Genomic DNA, 6,051 nt, shown 5'->3' with positions numbered 1-6,051 from the left:
ATTCTGATTAAGCCTTTCCACAATAATATCCGCCTCAAAATTTAGTATTGTTTGTTTACAAACGGAGATGTTTTTAATTTTTCCAACACATTTAAAGACAGTTCTGTACACAGGTTATATAAGTTCAGGTTTTCAGTGGTTTGCTGTATCAGTGTACCATGGGATGTATAGTATGTTGCTCGTTGTCTGTCTTAGACATATTTTAACATGTACGAACATAACAGAGAAAATTTACTTAACTTCTATATCTCCTTCCTATCTATTTTCTGTATTTCCTTTCATTGCTTACATAATGTACTTGAAGATTTGAAAGTACATGTATTATCTTACAAAATCACATTACAAGTGCAATGTAAAACTGTTTTCAGTGGCATTCGGGGTTTCCCCATATAACATGACATGATACGGACACAGTTTTCTGTCCTGCATGAATTACAATGTTGACGGTCCACGAAACATGTTAATTCTGTACCTTACTCATGGGAGGTTTTCAGAACCAACTAAATGAGATACTTAATGACCTAGGACTAAGAAACATCCTGCTCATGAAACGACCTTGGAGCTAAAACAATATTAAGTTACGAAATAGCACAATGAATACGGGAAATTGCTCGTTGACTACCACTATCAGAACATGTTAATTCTGCACCTTACGGTTTCTCACTTTTTGGCCTCCTTTTCCTAACACCTTCCGCCCTGAGTTCTCTTTCCCCTCGTGCATCGCTCATTTTGGAGGAAATTATTATATCGCATGGAAATCGAACAAACGTGGATCCAAACAAATCTTTCTAAGGTAGGTAACTCTCATTTTCTATGCTGTATTGCTGACCGCTAAATATTAGCATTGTCGGTTGTGTCGCTCAAAGACGTATATGCATTGGGTGAGGTGAGGTGAAATTGGGTTTAACGTCGTGCTTGAGAATATTTCGCTCATATGACGACGTGCATGCGTGTGTATGTGTGTATGTGCGGCTGCTTGTACTAGCCCAGACTGAAGCTGGTTTTATAGTGCTAGCCCACTGAGATACCATGCCGCAGTGAAGCACGAATACCCCACTCAGACACATTATACTGACTACGAGTCGACCAGTCCTTGTTGTACCCATTAATGCCGAGCGCCATGCAGGGACCAACAAGTACCATATTTTAACGTCTTGGTATGACGCGGTCGGGGATCGAACCCGCGACCTTCCGCTCTCCGACCGGACGCTCAAACCACTACACCACGGAGGCGGTCTATATATATGCATTGGGGGTTTATGGTTATGTTTTAGGCCACATGAAATAAATTTCTTGTCTCATCACTTTTTAAGAAAAGAAATGGGTAGGTAGGGTGGCTTTTATTTTTATTTCTTAACAACTTTTTTTCTGATCTTCTATACAATGTTAGTTGAAAACTTGGAATGCCGGAAGCTGAGACGGATTTCGGAAGTCTGCCGGCTTTACACACAAATTTACCAGTGCAAAGAATATTTTAAAAATTAGGGTCGGGTGGTAATGAGAAACAGGAAATTATTTTTATATAGAAAGGTTATAGGTACAATCTTAACTGTCAAGTGACTAAAAGCCCCCAAATGAAATGAGAGCATTGTCAGAAGTAAAATTGGTCATGTGTTCAACTATAACAACACAACGAGGTATTGTAAATACTAGGGGTGGGTATTGCAGGGAATTTTCGTATTGCGATATGTTGCGATGCGAAAGCATGTATTGCGATATGTATTGCAATATATTGCAAGAATTATTTTTAACAAAAAAAATACTTATAATCGAGTTAATGCTTGATTTGTAAAGCAAAAACACAACAAAATCACAATGCTTGATTAGGCTTTAAGAAAACTTTTAATCATGGCAAAATATAAATTTAAATAATGTTTGGCACAAATGAAACAAGGAAAGGAACAATTTAAAAAACGGAAATATCCGAAGATTTCCGAGTGTTACGAAGTTTTCCGAATGCATGTCAAAATACCGGTTTTCGATCAGCGTATCGCAATACGTATCGATTCCATGTCTGAACCGGTAAATACCGGTAAACCGGTTATATTGCGCAGCCCTAGTAAATACTCAATTTCACAATTTTTGTTGAAGTATATGCCACTCTTGTCTCACAAATAGGAATGCTCCGGACAACTGAATTTTGTACAATTACAGCCTACTTAGTTAATCAAGATAACCGATGACTCAAACTACATTATTCTGTATGTACACTTACTTGTCCACTTTAACCAGGTTGATCGTGTGTACTCTATTGTGACTTAGGTCATCGTATACCCGGGATGAGGTGCTCGCTCTGTTTTCCAATCTGTCTGATATTTTGATGTATGAAAATGTGTTTTGTTTAATGTATAACATACAAGATATTTGTTGATCAATCAAATCCACTTTGAATAAAACGTTGTCTGAATATCCACGCACACGCACAAGCACACTCACACGCTCAACATCCTCAACTATGTCTCATGTCAAAGATCTGACTTAATCTGTAAAAGGCTTTCATAAAGAACACACTATCAAAGCATTAGTGCATACATTTACCACTTGAATACATATCAGTGATCTCAAGACGTGTTTAGTTACCCGTGAAGATCCGGGTTAGAATTGATCTTCAGTAACCCATTCTTGTCGCAAGAAGCGACTAACGGGACCGGGTGGTCAGACCTGGGTGCCGTTGTACAAAGCGATCTTAGCGCTAAGGTGACCGTAACTCCCATACTTTAACATAGACTTAAGGTAGCCTTAGCGCTAAGGTTGTTTGTACAACAGCACCCTGGTTGACTACATGTCATCGTATCCCAATTGTGCAGATCGATGCTCATGCTGTTGATCACTGGATTGTCTGGTCCAGACTCGATTATTTACAGACCGCCGCCATATAGCTGGGATATTGCTGAGTGCGGCGTAAATCTAAACTCACTCACTCACTCACGTATTTAGTTGCTCCCTCTAGTGTGATATCAAAAGTCGTTGGCTATGCTTTTGGGAGCTATCGATATATGTTATGTGTTGGTCGTTTACTTTTGACTCTGTCATTAAGCCATCGACATGAAGGTTACAGATTCGAATCCTCGGACTTTCTGTAGAATATCCATGGGACAGGAGGATATCTGAGGAACAGTCTTGTTTAAACAATATGATCACGTCACAAGAGGTATTTTCGAATTCATTAAAATTTCAGATGGGACAGGGAGGACATCTCTGAAGGTTTTTAATCTCTGTTCGTTGCCAAGTATCTTCTTCGCTCTCTCAAAAGAGATGCCTACTGAACTTGCTATTGTGTGGAGTCCAATTTCAAGTACATGAAAAGAAAATGTAAAATACAAAAATATATTTATTGCTTCAAATGTGAAAAATATGTACAGTCAGGTAGGACGTCATGTCCTGGTTTTTACAGATGTAAACCTCGCAATTCCATACACCCCACTTGATGACTGCAGTTGAAAATAGTGGAATTCAGGTTTCCAGAGTACATGCCATCGGTAACATTCTTTTAATTAAAAGCTGTCAATTAGTTCGTCGGATGATCAAGGAACGACCAAGGATGATCAACTGCGACTGATAAACAATTACGTCAAAGAATGACGTAGGTAAACTTTGCTCGTTGATTGTAATTTAGTGAAACGAACATGTGGTCGTATCCTGAGTGAGTGAGTGTTTTAACCCCCCGGTTGCCAGAGGGACATATATGTCGCCTAAGTACTTGCACTTGAATTTATACAAATGGATAGGAAATGTAATATTCTACATTTCTGTGTAAGTTCTCGTACAAGCGAGCTCAATTCTCGTACAACGTTCACTTTTTATACCTAATGAATATAAGCGCCTGAAAAAACACTCGGCATCCAGGGGGTTAACTCCGTTTTGATCAGTATTCTATCTTTAAGACGCCATATCAGCACGTGACCATATAAAAGAATTCGCTGCAATCATTGACTGAACATTAAAAACATCAAGAATATGTAACTGTTAACTGTTATCAGTCGTAAAACATGTCTTCACAAATATTACTCATTTAGACTAGACCTATGTCCAGCATTTTATAATAAAGTTAATATTTACTATTCTGTGACAGTAGATTCTTAATAGCACATAGGCAACAAAACAACTACATCTGAAACACCGTTTCGTAAAGGCTGTTAATTAGCTGATGAATTTAATAATCATTCAGAAAAAAGGGTAGATGATATGTATTGATGCTTCTGCCACATTTACATACACAGTTACTTTACCTCTACCAGTAACTGCACTTCAATTATGATTTTGTGAAGACAATTCATGTTTGTATATATCACGAAATTTAATCTAATATCGCATTCTCTACGTTTCCATGGCAACCTGCAGAAAGCGTAAAGGCTACATCTCCAGTTCCCTAAAGGTAATTAGTTTATGTACAAATGCTTACATTTGTAAATCTTAACATGCAGCAAAAACGATTTGTGAAAATACTTTGCACAGAAACACGGTGGGAAAACCCCCAGAATATGATATCACAACTCCGAATATGGTATGTAGGTCAAAGTTCACTTGAGCTGCAGGTCGTATTGCGATCTACATTTTTGCATATTCAATAATCCTGTCTTTTACAACACCACTGAAGATGTATCCAGAATTGTTGTACCATCAGTTCTTCTCATTGCCGGGACCATTTCGACCTCTGTTCCAAGATTTGATCTTTCAGCATGCGCGCGAGACACACGAACAGCGCCTGCAAGTAGAGGGAATGTAAATGAGTAAGTGAGTGAGTTGGGTTTAACTCTCATTAGAACAATATGATAATTATATCACGATGTGTCAGCTTTATGTCTATAATAAAGCATACAACTTTATGAATAACAACTTCTTGTTAATCACACAGAGCGACGTTTCCGTGTAACTTTTAGCTTGAAAACGTGTAAGAATCGACACCGAAACGGCGCTCTGTGCAATATACAAGAAATCGTTATCCATAAAATTGTATGTTTTGTTATTGACTCACTAACTTCTGGAATGCTGATCAAACAATTAGCTTTATGTCTCTCTTGCTTTCTACCACTGGAGCATAGTGCTCACAAACGTGAAACATTATCAAAATGAATCCTATATAAGATGATGATGGTGATGATGATGATTCTACCATTGGAGTAACCCATGAGAATAGTGCTCTTAAAGTGAAACATTATCACAATGGATCCTATACAAGATGATGATGGTGATGATGATGATGATTCTACCATTGGAGTAACCCATGAGAATAGTGCTCTTAAAGTGAAACATTATCACAATGGATCCTATACAAGATGATGGTGATGATGATGATGATGATGATTCTACCATTGGAGTAACCCATGAGAATAGTGCTCTTAAAGTGAAACATTATCACAATGGATCCTATACAAGATGATGGTGATGATGATTCTACCATTGGAGTAACCCATGAGAATAGTGCTCTCAACGTGAAACATTATCACAATGGATCCTATACAAGATGATGATGGTGATGATGATTCTACCATTGGAGTAACCCATGAGAATAGTGCTCTCAACGTGAAACATTATCACAATGGATCCTATACAAGATGATGATGGTGATGATTCTACCATTGGAGTAACCCATGAGAATAGTGCTCTTAAAGGAAACATTATCACAATGGATCCTATACACGATGAGATGGTGGTGATGATGATTCTACCATTGGAGTAACCCATGAGAATAGTGCTCTTAAAGTGAAACATTATCACAATGGATCCTATACAAGATGATGGTGATGATGATTCTACCATTGGAGTAACCCATGAGAATAGTGCTCTTAAAGGAAACATTATCACAATGGATCCTATACAAGATGGTGGTGATGATGATTCTACCATTGGAGTAACCCATGAGAATAGTGCTCTTAAAGTGAAACATTATCACAATGGATCCTATACAAGATGATGGTGGTGATGATTCTACCATTGGAGTAACCCATGAGAATAGTGCTCTCAACGTGAAACATTATCACAATGGATCCTATACAAGATGGTGGTGATGATGATGATTCTACCATTGGAGTAACCCATGAGAATAGTGCT

Source organism: Haliotis rubra, unplaced genomic scaffold (assembly GCF_003918875.1).
Source record: "Haliotis rubra isolate DU_JTF1 unplaced genomic scaffold, ASM391887v1 Scf305, whole genome shotgun sequence".
Taxonomy (NCBI): domain Eukaryota; kingdom Metazoa; phylum Mollusca; class Gastropoda; order Lepetellida; family Haliotidae; genus Haliotis; species Haliotis rubra.
Note: the sequence above shows the minus strand (reverse complement) of the source record.